The following is a 20625-nucleotide window of genomic DNA, read 5'->3' on the forward strand; positions in this document are numbered from 1 at the left end:
AATTCATAGGTGTGAAAGACTGGTTGAGCATAGGCTCCTTAGAGACATTGAAGCAGAATGCAGAAATAAGAAAAAACCCTCTCTTAAACAACCTGTGGAGATAGTTATGATTAGAGGCCCACTCCAGGTGTTGAGAACAAATGAAGTACAATATGCTCTCCCTAGCCTAAAACAACATTTCTACAATAAAGGCAATAAAGAAGACAATTTTGCAGTACTATGACTGAGAAGACAAAAAGCTAGATTATACATTTGAAAGTTACGCTCACCTTAAGGTAATCAACTGGCAGATGTGAGAGGGATGAACCATATTTTCATTTTTGTGTAAAGATATCTACACAGCCAACCCTGGAAAAGAAAAAGACATAAAACATAATCCAAGGGATGTGTATTGGCCACAACTATTAGCCTCAATGGGGTGAAGAATTAGACAAATGTATTGAAGGTCAGGTGGCCATCTCTGCCATGAAAGCAATGAACTTAAACAAGACACCACAATTGCTCGGCCCACTGACAGATTTATCTAACACTTTCAACATGTTCCTTGAAGTCATAGCCACAATGAGTGAAGCTTATATCATACTTATTCCAATCATGGAAATCAGCTAGAGGAATGCATATCTTACCAACCTTTAGCACGCCTGAAAACCAACGCTTAGATTTTTACTAAAGTTTGCACTAATAGACTGGATAAACCTTTGCCTTCATTGGTCTAGGCTGACTGGGTGAATTTGTGCATGTTAGACAGGACTCAGACAATATTCATAGGATGCCACATTTGATTGAGAATTCAAAGTGGAAACGGAGACCAGTAATTCTAGTAGTGCTGGATGCAATCTTCTGTAGAATAGAAAGGTGACCAAACTGAAAGGATGGGCCTTTTAAATTACTGTTTCCTGGTAGCCAATGTCAAAGTGAACAGAATAGCTTAGACAAGTCTCCAGAGAGGCACAAGACAGGCTGTCCATTACTTGCTATCTTATATGCCCTGGCAATTCAACTGTTAGCTTACAGGTATGTAAATAGGCTTCAGTAAAGGGAATTCCATTCGGTGGCGAAGAGCATAATACAAGAATATTTGTTCATGATGTTCTCCTTACAGTCACTGAGTCCAAAACACCTTTTCAACATTAATTAAGATCTTAGAAAACTTTGAAATGTTCTATTGCGTCAAAATAAACAACAACGAGTCAAATATTCTCAACCTCACATCTCTCATATGTTTTCTAGATATGGTGTAAAGGTTGAAAGGACCCTGCCAGATTAAATGGATCTGCACATCACATAAATATTTCAGATTCAATATCACAAGTTTGGTAGGGGTATGAGTGAAAACCCACGGGTCCTCTTTAAAAACCTAGATAATAGTAGACCTGGTAAAATGGCGTAAATTATAGTTCTTTTGGTTAGGCCTTATTAAGGCCATTAAAATTAACATACTACCTTGACTACCTTACCTCTATGAAGCACTACTGTCCCTTTTTACCAAATTGAAGTCCATCTGAAAAACAAAATTGTCCTTCTTTGGGGCAAATGGTTGGGCTAGGTAAAGTAAGAAGTAGTGATGGCTCCATGAGAGACTCAGACCTAGCATGCCCAGACCATCTGAAATATTACTATGCAGCCCAGTTATGAATTATTTTTGAATGGCTGGTGCGAGAATAGTAAAAATATTGGCTCATATAGAGAAGGTATTGGCTAGGACACCGCCTGGCTACTTAGAAAGAGTTCTGACCCAAGAATTTATATATCCAAATTAACATGAATGCCCCATGAAATATGGGACAAATTGGTGAATAGTGAGGAGCTTGCCATGTTTCCTTCGTCACACACTTATGTATTAATTTGCTGTGAATATACATGTAAGTCAATTTGATAGGGACCGGCTGCAAATGTCAAAGCGCACCCTGTTCCTGGAAGGTTCCGATCAGAGACTGTTCAGGCTAAATGTATACATGTTCGCTCCAGGCTAGTGTTTCTTTACATATTACGTAAGTCTCCTGCGATTTTTGGGAGCATACCCAGAACCCTGAACTACACTGAGAACTATTTTTCACATAATCTACATTCATGTCACAGTCTTAGCTCAGACGTCCTTATGGACAACATTTTGGTTCTCATTCTTAAGCTTGTAATACATAGCTACTATTCACCTTTCTATTCGCTTTATGTTTCAATACTGATTTCTACTTTCGTACCAATACACAACACTCTTATGAACCTTTAAAGCGTTTTTTTATTGTGTACCTCACAGTGTTGCTTTGTCACTCACTCATTTGTGCCCTTGAAATATATTTGTATATATTTGTTATTTTTATTAAACACTTAGGTCCTCATTACGAGGCTGGCTGTCACAAGACCACCAGCCTCACGGTGGCAGTTAGACTGCCAACTGACCACCTTCTCCGCCTCCGTCTTGGGGTGACGGAGGTTGTGGTTGTAATCAGCCAGTGCGGTGCTGAACTCAGCACGGCCCTGCTGATTACAACCTTGTTCTCTTCCAGGGGTGGGCGGTGAGCTCCGCTCTACTGGCAGAGCTGACGGAATCCAGCCAAAAACTCCATTAGCCCCGCCAGGAGAGCAGAGCTCACTGTGGGCTCACTGCAGCCAGTTATGGGTCACACAGCACAAACACAGACAGTATGCGCTTGTGCTGTGTAGACATAACTCGGCTGCAGTGTGCACTCACCCGACATCAGCGGCATGGTGCCACTCGTCGGCGGCCCAGCAGCTCTGGATGATTCAAGGAGGCAGAGAGCCAGCAGGCCACTGGCAACAAGGACCCCCAGGGAACAAGGACCCAGGTAAGTCCTCGTTTTTTTTCTCTGCATACACTGATGCACAAAAGACCTGAACCGTCAACTTTCACGGCCTACGGCCCTGGTCTGAATTCAGGTCAGGGCCGTAGGCAGTAAAAGCTGTTGTTTCAGGCCTCTTGTGCAATGGCCCACCTTGTGTGCAGTCAGTGCACTTTATCATAGTTACCAAGGTTTCAATTTGCTTTTGTGTGCCATTTTCAGCTAGTGGGTTTGCTTATGTGTGACATTTTGAGGCCATATGTGTGAACTTTGAGTAACGCTTTATCTTGAATTGAATAAAGCAGTTATAACCATTAAATTAGATAAATATTGGGAAACTCTCGCATTGCACATTAAAATAGTTTAGAAATTGCCTAAAACAGATCAGAAAGCAAAGTGATTCTCTGTGAAAAGCAAGTACAGACTTAAGAATTCAGTCATTCAAGGAACAGATGACTTGCCAGCTATATCATGTCATGGCTTGCCGCTTTCCCCATCACTCCCCCTATGCCAGACCTCATAATTGCCTTGGGTAGCAGCGTTTCAAGAGCACTGACTTCTGCAATGCAAATTATACCCCCACAAAGTGAGCTGACTGGAGAGTTTAGACGGCCTTCTGGGAGCTAGCTTAGTATGAGTGACTAAGCATTTTAGTTCGGTAATGTGGACACCAGCACGAAAATACATTACTCTGACTCCTGATGTGTGGTACTTGGCAGGGCTGCTTTATTCCGTTTTATGTCTTTCCGCCCCTGAGGCCTACCTGTGTGCACAATAACAGAGTCCTGCAACCTCCAGGGCTCAATGCAGGGTCATTTCTTCAGAGCCAGTATGGGTCGCATGCGCCACGTCAACGTCACCACTATGCTCTAACTGTAGTAGTGGCTGCAGATTATAAATGCAAGGCCTGGGATAACCACAGCAGAACCCACTGGTAGCAATGTTTGAGTTGCGCAATGAGCTGAAGATGTTCGCACTGCCTCCTCGTCCATGAAGGCACATGCGCACAAGTAAGTGCATGTTAAAAATTCATCCCACAGAGCAACCGTGCTCATGTTGGTGCAGACTCTGCCCTCCAAGTTTAGGGCCATACCACGTAACAATTTAATTTATGGCACAAAAGCCAGTTAATGCATATTATTTTTTTAAGAACAATAAACTTACAGAGTTTCCTAGCAAAGGTTAATTGAGGCCTGCAAACCAAGATGGGTTGCAGTTGGTTGCTTAGGAGTCGCAGATGTGACCCCTGGAGGCCCTTAATTGACGTCCATGTGTTCAGGGGCCCCAAACATTCAGGGGCCCCATTCTGCCTAAGGCCAATGTATATCTGTGAGATATGGGATACTCAGGGGCCCTTCAACACATTCAGAAGGAGGGCCCCATCATTTTGCGTTACTCCATTGGGAGCAGGGGAATAGTAGCCAATAAAGAATATATTTTTCACAGCAATCAAATTTTGTCACCATTTCAGGAGTATAATGTTTGATGGATGTTAAGCAACACTTTATGATCGACTAAATATTGTTTAAGACTTGAGGGCTTATTTAGAAGGAACTTGCGCCGCTGTTACATAATTTGTTTTATGCATTGGCGGCACTGTTTTAGCTCCCTATTTACAATGTGACGCATTTGTCCAAATGCATCACTTTTCCTGGCCCTGCATAAAAAAAAACTGTTGTGGCTGCATCACGTTACATTTAATTTAATGTATGCAGAGTAGGCACTCGGTCTGAAAAAGTCTCTTATAACTGATGTAGTGCAGAATTCGTACTCCACCAAAATGCAGGCGTAAAGACTGACGTAGTGACTTTAAAACAGGAATCTGGCCATTTAGAGTCACTTCACACCCTGGAAGATGTCTGTTTTTCACATTCCCACCAGGTGTAGTCGGTCTACACATGTGAAACTCAGGACTGCTTGACCAAGCTGGGACAATGGCACATATGATATCATCATCCACTGCAGACAGGCTATGTGACGTAGTGTGCTTTTTGTAAGGGACAGGCCAGGATTGTCATTTCTCCATTGAGGAAAGGGTCCACACATCCAGGTTTACATACTCCAATGCACAACAGGTAAGCACACACATAAGGTAGATAATTCATGTATTGCCACTTCACATTCCAACTCATACTAGTTTTGACTTACATTACATTGTCACTCACTATGTCATACATAGTCAGGTCTGTACCTACACATACGTTGACTATGCCCACTGTAATGTAGCACATAACCATACTGCATACACTACCTCTCACATCCAGGACCAATGTAAAAGTGTAGAAGGTGATATTCCACCATATTACAGTCTTTTACATTGGTCCGCACACATTAGGCTCCATGCGTCAATCTGTACTGATGCATCGCCTCATTTGTTAACACATTGCTGAAGTTGTGTCAGTTCTGACACCAACTTCAGCAATACATCACTTTTTGAGTGGATGTATTGTGACATCTATCTTTCGGATGTGTCAGTATTTCTGACGCATCCTGGAACCCTACGCCATGGAACGTCTTATTGTAAATACCATGCATCAATGGTGTCTTAAAGCTTTTTGATGCAGCCCAAGTTGTTTTGATGCATCGCTGTCACAACAGAACAATGCATCAGTTCTTGTAAATGAGGCCCGGGGCGGGGGGCTTATTTAAAAGCCACTGTGCACTGCTGAAACATCACTTTTAATGATGGTCTGGTGGCGCACACTGCAGAGCCATATGTACAAGGTCACCTAAAGCCACCCTGCATGGCTTTTCATGGCTTTGTGTATGTGGAGTGAGGCAACGCAGTGCAAGTCGCTGCGTTGCCTCACACTGCAATAGGGAGGCATGTCCCATGTAACACCCATGGCATTCGACACATTCCCAGATTTACAACATGCTATAAACATGGGAATGCATCAAAATACGTAAGGGAGGCGCAAAGAGGAGAAATAACATTATTTCTCCTCTTTTTTCCTCTTTCTATGTGTGCTGCATTCTGCATCACACATAGTAAGAAGAAATCACCTCCATTGATTGTTTTTGCGCCGGAAGGTGACCATTCCTGCACAAAAACAATCCACCCTACAATGCAGACACCCTTGTACCATGGTGCATGGGTGCCTGCGTTGACGCATGGCAGCTAATTGTGCACCAGCGCTGTTGAATAGGACATAATTGTGCTGTATCTACTAGATGCGGTGCATTCCTGACTTTTCTTTGACGCAGGGCAGCGCCGCAAGAAGGTTTCCGGTGCTTCCCTGTGCCAAAAAACTGTGAACGTAGACCTGGTTTCTAATTTCCTACCTCGAATATTGGCCACTGTAGATCTTATATCATTATTCACAAAGCTGATAATCTATCAGAAGCTAAACCTAAGAACAACAGTCTTCTCTCTAAATATCACTCTACATTTTGTTGTTAGGACTGGTGAAGCAATTCTATTTAGCCCACAGCAACAGCTTCTGTATTAAAAATGAAGCAGAAGTCTAATTTGTAACACTTGAAAAAGGTGCGAAATCTTTCTTTCTAGTCTTTATTAAGAAAGCACAAAGGATGGTGCAAAATCAATGTGTTTAATCTCAATGTGTAAAATCTCAAAATCACCGTATTAGTATAAATACATAAAAATCATAAAAACATGAAATTCTTGAAATTATTCTGCAGCAATCTCATAGCAAGGAAGGTTTCAAGGCTATGGGGCCATCAAGGATCTGTGCATACAGCTCCGTTTCTATGGATCGCTCGAATTTTGCAGACGGCACTTCAACCTAATTTTGAAGGGAGATGGAATGCGTCCTGTTCCAAAATGCCTAGTTAAGTCTGGCACTGATGAGTCATCGGGCCAACTAATGTGAAATTGTCTCAGAATTGATGTGAAGAAGAGAAACAGCTCCATGCGGGCGAGGCTCTCCCCCAGGCACATCCTTGGACCTTGAAAAAGGAAAAGAAGAATACATCTTTGTGATATTATTGGTGATCCTACTGAATAACAAAAAATAGAATGTATCTTCAGTCATTAAAACTGTTCCAACTACACGCTCGAAAACGACATAGGGAGCAACACTAATATTTCGGGAATACATGGTTAAATCAACTGCTGAAAAGCCTCCTTTTTCAAAACATGTTTTAATGGTATTTAACAGTAGACAAGGGGTCGAGTTACGATTCACCTTAGATGTATTTATCCATTTTTGTCTGTAATCTGATACTGCACATACTATGTGCTTTTAAGCTTGATTCTTGTCTGCTCCTCACTGTCAATTTTATTACATTCTCATTTCAGTGAGTGATAACAATTTATGGTCTTTGCACTAAACTTAGATGGTAAACCTTACTGAAACAAACTCCTAATCTAGACAGAACTTCACAATTTACCCAGGATCTTGAACAACATCTGCAATCCTGCTCCAATTTAAATTAAGAAATTCCTGAAGACACATTAGTATATCATGACGTAGTAATAGCCCCCCTCTACTCTCAACACACATCAACCTTTCCAATAACTCATTAACCATGCCTTCGAGCCTGCACAACGCTCCTCAGCCTTTCAACTAGGTTTGTGTTATGCAAATACCACATACACACAGGTAGGTTACTTAAAGAGCTTTCAAAAGTATCATTACAGAAGTCCATCTGTTAATGCAACTCTGATGAAACAAATCTTTGGCCCAGTTTTCAAATCATCAAGAGTGCATTTGGTTTATTTTGCGAGTTCAAATTCACAATGTGAAGCTGCTAGATTTAAGTAATATACCCACGTGGTGAATTAAGGTAGTCAGGTATAGATTTACATGTAGGAAAGGCTAGTTAAAGAGGTGATGAGATGGTGTTCTAGGATGGGAAAGTGGGTGAACATCGACAAAATTATATGTTTGATGGATTCCAGATGCAACTGCATACGTATTCACACTAAGAATATGATCTAAGTTTTACTTCTGCCTAAGGATGAGTGAATATATATCCACAGCGGGAATAGGGAGGGAATACCCCAAAACTGGTGAGTTTCTTTAAGGGAATATTGGTTAAAAAGAGTTGAAAACAATAAGGTTTTAAAGTGCAAATGCAGTTTTGCAATTAATTTAGCATTGGTGAATCAGACCCATGCATTCTATCTAAACATCTATCTTTTTCTTGTAATCTCAGCAACAAAAAGGGGGCAAAGGATGCCTCTCTACGCTTAGTTGTAAATGTGTGAAGAATTAATGAGTATGAGATGTCCATAACTTTGAACAATCGTTGTCTCTTGCAAAATCAGAGGACATGAAGTGTTCGATTCACAAAGGGACTTACGACTCTTAAAGTTACGAGTGCAGAGTCTTGATGAAGCTGAAATGAAGGTTTTACATTTATTGACGCATAAACGTAGAGAGAAATAATCATGTGTGACTTTAACCGAACTAATAAAGATTGTACGGGGACAAAATGTGCCCTCAGAGTAGTTTGCCAACATTTATAAGCGTGCTTTATATAACGTGATGTATTAGAAGTGCATTAATCCGACATAATCATAAACGTGTGCTATGATTTTGCTTGTTTGAAATGTTTTAGCTTAGCATTACTTTAGTGCAGGCTTCGGCCTAGTTGCCTGGTCTCACGGTTTAGATGCTCGTATTTTTCCAATGTGCTAATAAACGTGTATTTTTGCTTGAAGCTGTACTTTTCCACTGAGATCGTTCACATGCTTATCTTAAGGTTTCGTGCCAGCCTGGCATATTTCTCTCTTTACTCCAAGGTCGATCTGCAGGTGCGGACAATGGAAGCTCTGAAAGTGAGTTAATTGGTATAAAATGTTGCAACTTGCGTACTCGTCTCCAAGGATAATGTATGCTTAAGTAAAAGCTTGAGAACTGTTGTTTTTGATTGGACAATTTGAAGCTAACCTATGAACCCTCCAATGGAAGACCCTACTGGATTTGAACTGTTGTCTATTTAAACCAGGTGCACGAGAAGAAAGTAGCCATTGCAGCCATTACAGCCATTACCAGCTATTGCCCGACATCACGCCATTCCGTAGCTATTATGGCCCACCTTGCTGCGACGCCATTTTGAAAGAGACTTCGATGCTTTCTCTAATCGAGAGAAAGAGACTTTAAATGATTCTTGCCCTAGAGACTTTAACTTTGATCCCTTGCATGAAGTAGTAGTTTTACCTTGCCGCCGTGAGGCAATTGCCCCGTCCACCTTGCCCCTTGCCCCGTCCCATGCTGATCGAGAAACGGTACCTGTGAGACGAAGACTTCCTTGTATGCTGATCGTAATTGGTAAATATGAAAGGAAATTGTAAAATTGCATTGTGTTTCTTTTAGGTAACCAACTGCTGGTTTTGATAAGATCCCTAGCTAGGAGTTTTTCTAAATTAATGTTGCTAAATTGTTTTCGCATGAAGCCCCACATGCCGATGCTAATTTGAGGTTAGATGAGGATTCCTTTTGTTGCACGATGCAATTTGAGACCTTGTTATGCTGACTAAATGTATGCAATTAGTTCATTACAGATTATAGTATTGGTGATTTGCATTGCTATTATCGAATGCCTTGTTATTCAAATGCTACATAGATTGCACCTGTTTCGCCGCTATGGACAGCTATTAATGTTCATTTATGTTTATCATTTGGTGTTGAGACACATTTATATTGTGCTAGCTTTGTTAATATAGGGAAATAAATTCACTAACTTTGAATAAACTGGTGTGGTTATTCCTGACTGAAAGGTCAGGGTTCGCCGAAATGTATTCTGGATTAATTGTTAAGTGTTATGTTGATCAGGGTATTGCTTATGTTCGTTATTGATTATTGATTTAATGAAATTGACTGATTAAGGGTGGCGAGGGTCCCACTTAGCCAAAAGTTTCATCGGCCTAAAGAGCGTCCAAATACAGGTAAATTATTAGTACGGAACGCTCTATCAGTCTCTGCATCATGGCAGAATTTCCGCACTGCAGTACGGAGGCTCAGTCACGAGTGCAGAGTTTCTGCTCTGTTAACTTTATGAGTCATAAGTCCCTTTGTGAATTGGGCATGGAGTGTTCTGCATTTCCTATTTTCTACATAAGTTTGAAATTATAACTCTGCAGGATCACTTGAGTAGCCTGTTTTCACATTTGGTACTCTGTGGCCCTGATTACAAGTTCAAGGCTAACCTAGTAACTTTAGAAACAAATCTTTGCCCAGGGATCAGAAGTACGAGTCGTGTAGTAATTATTGCACCTTCACAGTTTTCCCCTTATAGATTTGAGAAAGTTAAACCTGCCAAAATGTATTGGGGAAAAAGGCCTGTAAAAAGGCAAACATGTAGAATTGATTGAAATAGATACTAATTTTGCATGCTATGCCTCATTATCAAGTTAAAAACTAGGAATACGAGGTACTTACCAGACTGGATAAGATAGGTACCTCAGCCCACAAAACTTGTAATCAGGGCTTATATGCGCATCAGGATCATTCAGATAAACAGTGTGCCTATTTCCAGAACACAACATAAAGAAAATAGAATCTTTGCATACTCTAACTATTTAAACTGATTAAAAAAGGTGAATGGGTGATAATGCAGTTACTTTAAATTAAATGAGTACAATTAAACAACCTCATACTTTTATATTCTGTCTTATACAGAGAAAACACCAGTTGGAAAGTGGAATATTATGCATCGACGCTGGTTAGTCTTCACTATGTAATACTCTCACATTACTCCAAAGATAGTCCTTGGATTCATAATTATAAATCCTTAGCTCAAACTCAATAGTGTGGCAAAGAGCAGTCAGGCTTTACTAGAGGATGATGTGTTAAGCATTTCAGAGTACTAACATGGATGATAAGAAAACTCAAAAGAAATCTGACACCAATTTTAAAAAATAAAGCAGATTTTCATATTAATTTAGACACCAACACAAAGTAAGTCAGACACGTATAACCGGAGTTATGGATTTTCAAGTGAAAAATAATTCAATGCAGTTCAAGCTGTCAATCTTTTACCATTGTGGTCAATGGGGAAAATCATTAGTGACACTCAGTCACTTGCGGGGTGAGGTCAGAGTACCACCTTGTAGTTAAGGTTGTGTGAGTCCCAGGACTAATGCAACCATCAGGCCAATGTTGGGGCCCATGTGCAGAGGTCACCTGGCTGGCCTTAGTGCTGACCGTGGGAGCCGTGGGTGCTGAAAAATTGTACTTGTGACACTCGGTCACTTGCAGGTTGAGTTCGTTGGAGCCCACTGGTAGTTAAGCTTGTGTGGGCCCCTGGTCCAAGAGTCACCAGGCAGAACAACCCCACCTAGCTCAGGCGTCTTTGGTGGAGAGGCATGTGTGGCTATCCGTGGTGTTCAAATGGAGCTGCGGTTGCTGGCATTACCACTGAGATGGTGAAGTTGAGGAAACAGATGCAAAACTCGACAACAGAGCCACTGATAACATCACTGGACCACGTGCTTTTGGGTGATCTGATGCCCAGCGCTTCTTCAGCTCTAGTAGGTGCTCTTCACCTGCGGTGTGCAGGGGACTAGTGCCACTAGTACAAGGGAGTCTGTTCATGCCTTTGGCTCACAAAGAGTTCCTTGTTGCTGGGGGAATCAGTATTTGGTCCAGGACAAGTCACAGTCAAGCAGTACCAGAAAGGTTGCCACAGGTTCAAGGTATCTTGCCTTTGGTTTGTGGAGGTTTTTGTTGTCGTCGATGTGGGTCTTCTTCTGTCCTTTCTTCACCAGTTGTTACAGATTTGAGATTCTGGTGCCTGGGGTGCCCCTTAAATCCTAGATTTAGGGGCTTTAGGGTTGTAAATTCAAGTAGCCAATGGGGTACTAACCTCAGCAACTAATACGCCCCTGAGGTGACACATCAAGTGGGTTGTGGCAGCTTTTTTACCCATAATCCTCTATTTTGCCACTTTTCAAGATGGCAGATGTATTCCTCAGCTGTACAGACCAGGTAGCCCACGCTAGAGGTGTGGCTAGCATTCTGGGGGTGTAGGTCTTCTGACTAACTAATTTTCTCATCTGCCGGGTGCAAATGTACCTGGGGCAGGGAGATGGTCTGCTTGCATATCAGAGGCAGTGTGCCCTTTGAAGCTCAACACTTAGATGTGCCACTTCACTAGCCTTCTTTGGAGGGAAGGAGGTGTGACCTCCTTCACGTCCAGGCCTTTCTCCTTTCTCCTGGGAGCATTCACACTTCTGCCAAGGGGGTCAGAATCCTGTCTTGGCAGCAAAAGCTGCAAGCTGGCAGCCGGAGCACAGGAAAACCAGGGCAATTAGGTGGGAAACCTGTGATGTGTTTTGGGCGTCCCTTTAAAAAATATAGATACCATATGTATACATGATTTGCAACAGTAAGTGCCGGAAACCAATTATAAGTTACTGTCTGATTTGGTAACTCATTGGTAAAAGGTAAGATGCTCTTTTGGGACCCTGTTACCTTTCTGAGTTGGGATGGCAGTTTCAGGGGGAGTAGGCAGTAGTCCATGGGAATTATTGAAGTTTTTCAAAATTGAAAATGTTTGTTTCAAACGCAGTCCTGTTTCCTTTAAAGAAATCAAGCGCTTAAAGAAAGAAGTTTTAAATTTGAAATGCAATCACAGGGATGGTGGTCTGTTGTTCCTTTGCAGACCACCACCCCTATGACTATAGTGAATTGTAGGGAGTCGCAAATTACATCCCACCTAATTAATATCCATTAGGCAGATGGATCGGCAACCTCTACAAATCAGTATTTTGCTAACTGACCTACTAGCATGTGGTTCGGTTTCAAAATGCATTACTGGTTGCAAAAAAATGAGTTAAAGCTTGGCCCACTTTATGAAAACAAAATATCTTATTATCTCAGACCCTAAATGTTACCACTTTCTGTCCCCCCTTCAAATAATCTGACTGAGAATTGCCATTGAATCAGCACCCACTGTTGTGCACATGCCAAATATATGGATAACAGAACAAACGTTTTATCTGCATGCCATCAAAAAGATTGAATATCTCCTCTTTCCAAAGAACTCAACAAGAACTATGCAATCACTTATTATTAGTTGCCCAGCATTGTGCAAGGATTTACTCATGAAATTTAACAGACAGTGCTTGTTTCTCTCTAGGCTGTCTTGTACTTAGTCACAAGACTCTTCTCCTCCAAAAGGAAATGTGACCACATCACTCAGGTTTTTAAAATACTAATACGCTGTGGAAGTCTGGGAACAACCCAGCTTGAACTGCTGTCATGTATCGCAGTCCAAGTATTTATTAGGATTCTCCTGGAGTCACATTTATCCCAGTCTATTTAAGTAATATGCGTGAGCAAGTCCTGGAACTCTCCATGACCGTTAGTTGGATTCAGTCAATGACTGGAGATGCCTTTTCTATTTGTTGCATCTTAGTCACATGAATAGTATAATCAGTTACAATATTTCGGTTTTTCATTATTGCATTATCATTCAATGCCATTACAGTCTAGACAACACATGTTTTGTCCACAGTGATAAAAGTTTTATCAAAGCCAATTATAATGGTTGTCTCTTTTCATGGATGTAGAGCCAATAAATATATAGACAAATTTGAAGGTATCCCTCTCCCCATAAATGTCCATTTGAGTAAGGTCCACATTTGTACTGCTCTGCCTAATAATAAAAGCCAGAATATATTTCAAAATCTGTTGCCTTGCCTGCATAGCTTTTCTTCAAAACAAACCTCGCTGTTTGCCCAAGCATTTAGAGCCTCATTACAAGGCTGGCATTCCAAGTACCGCCAGACTCACAATGATGGTCGGACCACCTCACTCTAGGTGGCCTGACTGCCACATTACAACCCTGGCAGTGGGATCGCCAGGGAACCCCTGTCCCCTCCAGGAACATGGTTCCTAGTGGCATGACAGCAGTCGGTGTCGTGGTCAGCTACTGCGGCACTGAGTTCAGCACCGCTGCACTGATCATGAGTCCTGTTTCCACTAGCATTTCCATGGCTGGGACCCTGCCAAGGAAAGGCTGGCGGAAACAAAGTGCAGGATGCCACAGGGAGGCCCTGTACTGTCTACGACCATGTCGTGGGCAGTGCAGTTGCCCATCTTCCCAGCAGCCTCACAATGCGCACTGTCTGCTGTAGCAAGGGTGCCAAAGGCCCTCTCTGTGCCACGGCATTGGCCTCGGCTCCATGAGGAGCTGAGGCCAATGCTGCTGCATGGTTTACTCTGAACTGACCGGTGGAAACCTCTGATTTCAGAGGTTTCTGCCAGTCAGCCCAGTGATAACCTCTTAAGGTGCCCGGTGGGGGGAGACTGCCAGTTCAGGGTCCGTCTACTCTCCAGAAGTTTGGTAGTCGACTTGTCTGACGCCAAACCCGTAATCAGCCACTTAGTCATCCCCACTGCCTCAATATGCATAAGAAACAAAAACTGTCTTTTCCTCAAATCTCCACATTTTAAAATATCACAAACCCCAACCGAAACCTTCTCTGATGTGAGAAATGCCAGCTGAAACTCACCCATCTCACAGTTTCATACTTAACCCACTTTTCTGTTCTTTGGAAAAACAAAACATCAAAATACCCAGGTTTCTCTGTCTACTCTTTCACCTGTAAAATACTCTGTTCATTTGATTCGTCTGTCTTTTGTTTCTGTGGTTCATTCAAAGTTTGATCTTCCTCTATTTAATATAATACCATATATAATGTTACTAACCCTTGTCTGGTTCTGTATATGGGCCCTGATCATGAGTTAAGTGTAGTTTTAATTCGTTTTAATTAACGCATGCCAGGGTAAATAGCTCATGAATTTTTTGTACTCGTCTGATCATGAGTTAAAAACCATATGTGCTTTTTATTACATGTGCTCACTACCACATGTTTGTGGTCCACGTGCACTATTTATTTCCTATATTATTTACAGCATGTGATAGTTACCAAATGCAAAAAATAACACAAGTGATAACTAACACACAATTGCAAGTACGGCAGGTCATCAAAAACAAGTGGATAATACCATCTTGAAAGTCAAAGAACGTACTAAAAATTCCAGAAAGTGTAGAGAATAAGAGGGAATGCAAAACTGCTGCAAAACGCTAGATAATAATGAAAACAGCAATATAATGGGGAAAAAACACAGTATATGCACCTTTTGAGCTGAAAAAATTAATTTTGACACACACCCGCACACAGGGCGAGACCTACATACAAACAGCTATAGACAGATGATGGGTGCTTTGCTGAGATTTGGGGTCATGATGGAAGAGTATGGATGTGTTTTGCTTCTGATGACTGAGCGATATTAGAGGATGGCAATGGATTCTGTTTACCTTGTTTCAAGGTGGTTTGACCACGCAAAATGAATGCTTGCACACAGGAAATAGTTGTCGGTGTACTTTGGAGGTGTCCTGGGATGTTTCTTTGTGTTGCGCTGGTTGTTTCTGCTCTCCAGGGATTCATTTTTCACTGTAAGAACTTTCAGTGCCTGAAAATGGCCACTTCCCGGTGTTTTGTGCATGTGCAATTTATCTGGTGCAATATTTAACAAATGCAGTTAATTGCACGTTTGGTATTTAACACATGCAGTAAATAACACTTCAGCTGTGTAAAGCTCACAATCAGTGTTATTTAACACACGTTATTTACAGAACCCCACTGAATCAGTATTTACTTACAGTGCAAGTTTTCCCACCAAACTCGTAAGCAAGGCTACAATTTTCTAATACCTCTCAAAGTGCTGTCGAACTATATAAAACAGTTACATAAATAAAGGCCTTTGTGTCCCTCTGTTTTCCAGCCTAGTGATGTTTAATACACTATTTTGTGTCTCTTCAGCAAATGGCTTACAACATTTCCTGGTTTGCAAGAGGGAAGCAGTTAATTCTCTTACCTTCCCCTAGTAATTATTGAGAGATGAACACATTCTTCAGACAAATTTCATTGAAACTTCAAACAGTCTTGAACACTAATAATAATTAAACAAACACTTCTGTTGTATATCATTCTCTCAAAAATGAGACAAAAAACATTTTCTAAACCATCCATTTCAGCACAGCTTTGCCACACAGCTAGTGTCTGGACAAAATATTGAGTTTTAAATCTCAACATACAGAAATAAAGGAAAAAAATATTGTGAGACAAAAATATTGTGATGCAGAATTATTGTTGATAGGAATCTTGATTTTTAGGTAAATAATATAGAATACCTGTGTTGTTATTATCGTTTTCAATAATGTAGGTGTAAAAATATCGTTATTATTTTTATATGTTTTAGCTCATATATTAATTTAGTATTGGTAAATACTGTTTGTACAATTGTTAACAATATTTTTGAATATTGTTTGTAATTTTAAGTGATTATATTTTAAAATGTATTTGCTACTTGTAATTTAAAGTGTGATAGTGGGTTGTGAGGTTTGTAGGAGTACAAGGTGGGAAGTTAATCAAGTATAATTAATTATTAATGTATTATTAATTAGTTGATTTATTATTATTTATGTAAATTGTACCATTATATTTTTTATGTTATATATTAGGTGCACGTTTTTGGGTGTGTAGGGACATAGGGTGGGAAGTTAATTAAGTAACAATTAATTACCAATTATTTATTAATGTATTAATAATTATGAATTCATTATTAACTATGCTAATTATGTAATAATTATATTTGCTAAGTTATATATAAGATGCTGGCTGCTGGTCTGTGGGGGCACAGGGTGGGAAGTTATTTAAGTAATAACAAATTAATTATTCATTATTAATAATTATTTGATTGATTATTACCAATGCTAATTGTGTTATACTTATTTATTATAGTTATATTGTAAGTGTGAGCTGTTAGGTTTGTGGGAGAGTAGTTGTGTGAAACTTAAATAATACGATAATAACATTTTTAATTTATAATTAATTATTCCAATGTTTAATAATGATGTAAATTTATTAAATGTTTTTTTTTTAAAAATTATATAAACAATTTTCCTATAGGGTTTTATATTTCTGGCCATATAAATAATTTTCCTATTAAGTTTTATATTTCTGGTCAACTAAAAGGGTTATAAAAATCTTTTATGGGTTTTAAGTGAAGTACTTTCCCTAGTGCTGCACAGACAGGATTGGGATTAGTAAATATTATCCCTCTTGAGTCCAACACTTTCCTTACTGTTGCACAGACTGGTATTGGAAGAGTAAATTTAACTCCTCCAAAGTCCACCACTTTCCCTAATGCTGCAAAGACTGGGGGAATAGTACATTTCACACCTCATTGAACTCTAACACTTTCCCCACTGTTGCACAGTGGGAATAGTAAATGTAACCACTCCAAAGTCCAACATTTTCACTCCTGTTGCATGGATTGGAGTGAGACTAGTATATTTTACCTTTCTGAGGTCCAAACATTTTTCTACTGTTAGCACAGACTAGAGTGGTAATAGTAAAGTTTACTCCTTCGAAATCCAACGCTTTCCCTACTGTTGCACAGACTGGAGTGGAAATAGTGTATCCTTTATTTTCTGATTTAACTACTTATTTTAAAAATCTTTCAATATATACATATATATTATTATTATTTTAAATTTTATTTTTTATTTTTTAAATAGAGATTTTTAATAAATATTCTGTTAATGTTAGTTTTTATATTAAATTAATTTGGTATATTATTTTAATGTTTTGTACTTGTGTTTTAATTTTTTTATGTTTCATTTAAAAATACATAACTACAGATATATATATGTCTATATTTATACTTTGTATAGTAGTTAATTAAAAAAATAAGCTAAAAATGTAATATAAATTTTAAAATATATTTTTATTAGGTGTTACATTATATATGTATATGTAAACATGTATACAAATATATATATATGCGTTTTATATGAGTATATATTTACATATATTTTGAAATATTATTTATAATTATTTATCGTACATTAATGTTATATGTTGACATGTTTTAGATTTACTATTTTATACTGTATACATAATGAAGATCAATATTTTGTGTTATTTTTAAAGATGACTTACCATTATAAGTATAGGTAGACAATATTTTTGTCATCAATATATTTGACTCAATGTTTGCGTGTCTTGATAGTTATTGCTCCGATATTCTGTTAGATATCAACACAGCTGTAATGTTGCATGCGATCCAGCTCTGGGCCTCATCCCCTCTCCCAGTGTGGTTACAAGTTCCTGTGCTGGGAGTAAAGACACGTATGCATACTTCAGTTGGCACACGGGCACCAATAACGGCAAATCAGCCCGGTTGCACCAACCTTATTATATAACTGTTCATTTCCACAGTGGGCCTCTGAAGTGAAACATCATTCATACAGTATCAAATATGCTCAAGTGATTGCGAAGATGGCAATTCATCAAGAGTTGTTTATGAATAAAGGAATGATTCAAGTTCCAAACAGTCATTTCCTAGTGCGTGCATGTGCTGCTGTTCAGTAAATTGTTTACAGGTCATTACTCTGGCAACAAGAATAAAGGAGGCATATTTAAGGAATATGATGGTCCCCCTTCCCTCCTCATTTGAAGACGACAAAACCAGTAGTATTGATTGATACTCCCATTAAGTCATCATCAATCAGTAGGCTAGCAACCCCCAAATTAACTGACCACCTATGAGTCATTATTGTCCCATAAGGTGCCAATGGATCAGAGACTTCAATGTTTGTACAGAGCCTTAGGCACAGAAAATAAAAAGAGACTGACATGCCTTCTTCTGCACTGCGTAAGGCCTGGCACTTTTGATATCATATATAATTTCAGAGTCTATAAAAAGTCGGTTATATGATGGTCTGAAATAACTGCTGATGGGTACTTTCTTCCCAAACGTATTGTTGACTACGAAAGATATATTTTTCACTCCGCAAGGGAAATGCAAGGTGAGACTACAAAGGGCTTTGTGATAAAATTAAAGGATCAAATGCAGCACTGTAACTTGGACAAATACAATAATGAGGAGGCAGCAAGAACTCAGATTATTGCTGGCTGTGATTCTGAAATCTTCAGACAAAAACTGCTGAACAAGTCAAGAAAACTAAAAGACATTCTTTGCATAGCAAACCATCTTGCACCATTGAATATCAAGCAGAAGTTATGGGCCATAAAGTCAGGCAAGAAAGAAGTTGCTATACAAGGTTGTGGGGACGCACTCTCTAAACTGGGATGTTAAATACCTCTGTTTCAGATGTGGATTTAATTCCCTACACTCAGGTGTTTGCCCTGAGGGGCAGAAAACTGTGGATAGAAGGGTCACTTTCAATTAGTGTGTCGAAGTTTTAAGTAGAAACAAATTAACTCACGCTTGACACCAACCTCTTGATAACAGAACAGCTATGAAAGAGGGATTGAAATGCACCTCTTGTATTCATCACAGGGTAAAAGAAGCAGCGTCGTGCCCAGGGACACTGAGGTAACCTTGTTTGTCACTCTCAGATACTAAACAATCATAGGAACCTGAAACAACTTGTTATAGGCGTGGACAAAGGTGGAATGCCCATTCTATTTCTTGTGGACACAGATGACACCATTAATATGATGACAGACACTGATGATGCCACACTCTTGCATAAACCTGTTGTAAAAGACACTTATGTACACATATACTCCAGTGGATCATAAAAAGCACTCAAATGTTTAGATGTTTGAAGTCCACTTGTTAAACATGGTGATCATTCTTTGGAAACCAAAGTATATGTCTCTGAAGCCACTGCAGGCAGTTAAGCATGGCCTCTTCAAGGTTTTATGTTGCATTGCTCAACAGGTTATAAGGGAAGAGCCTAAGAACCATGAAGTTTGCTGATTTCTCTACACATTGACAATGATGTGATACAATTGCCTTACAATTTAGAGGCATTCCATTCACCATTCAAAAACAGGTTGAGCAAAAACTCGATACCCTTGTGAAACTTGACATCATTAAACCTGTTGAAGGTCTTACACTGTGGGTCTCCCCCATTGCCTCTGTTTCCAGGAAACAAGAGGAAAACAACATCTGTTTTTTGGTTGTGGATATGCACCAACCCAATTAAGCAACTCAAAGAGGGAGACATCTTGCTTCACGAATACAATACAAGGTACATTAGCTGAACGGTGCCTGCGTCTTTTCCAGCCTTGATCTGCACAAAGGTTACCATTAATTGGAGTTAGAAGTAGGCCTAGGCTCAATGTTTCATTCTGCTTGTGGAATTGGAGGACTTTGATGGCACCTCGTTACTCTTCTACCACAGAGTTCTGACCAAATTCTGCAAATTGCGATATGGAGGAATTTTATTTTTTTCCTGTGTGAGCCACGTGATGATAAGGGGAACAACAGGAGGCTCCAGTAAGTGAGCTGGCGAGCGCAAACAAGATTTGAGGTCCCGTGGCAAGATTTCAGGTTGCTAGGAAGGCTTCTGTTGTGACTTTATAACACAAGAGGTCACTGTCAGAGGGTCTGTTCTCAAGATTTTCCACTGGAGAAGCAGCAACTCAAAATAGTTTTTTGACCAGGCATTCTACTCGAACTGAATGTTCAGGTACACTTTTCAGCATGAAACACATTTTTCTTTATTTTCATTTTTTTCCAACAGGAAGGAAGTGCCACAGAGACTCAAAATTCCCCTTCCTGTCCAGAAGGCTACTCCCACTGCTTTGTCCAACTCTTGGTCATTTCTCATTTGGATTTGGAGGGGAAAAGATCACTCACTTTTTTGTTTGTAAATCCTGCTGCATTTATCATTGGATCTTAGGGATGTTTTTGACAGAAATCAAGTAAGTTAAATCATTTTTCGATAAGCTTGTTGTTTGATGGAGGGCGTACACCAGTTGTTGTTTTTTTACATTTGATTGTGGGTGTCCTGGAGTTGCAGTGAGGGGCCTATTTTACAATCTTTTTTTAGCTGTTGAATTCACAGGGAAAAACCTTGCACA

The 20625-nt window shown here is 39.8% G+C and overlaps 1 long non-coding RNA gene across 1 annotated transcript in view; it reads right to left on the reverse strand.

Moving 5' to 3' along the window:
- Positions 1-20625, reverse strand: part of LOC138267972 (uncharacterized) — a 169839-nt gene that overhangs the window by 19732 nt on the left and 129482 nt on the right. Inside the window, exon 2 of the long non-coding RNA XR_011199897.1 lies at positions 270-348. This is a non-coding gene — a long non-coding RNA (uncharacterized lncRNA). The remainder of the gene's footprint in view (positions 1-269; positions 349-20625) is intronic.

This window comes from Pleurodeles waltl, chromosome 12, assembly GCF_031143425.1.
Source record: "Pleurodeles waltl isolate 20211129_DDA chromosome 12, aPleWal1.hap1.20221129, whole genome shotgun sequence".
NCBI lineage: Eukaryota > Metazoa > Chordata > Amphibia > Caudata > Salamandridae > Pleurodeles > Pleurodeles waltl.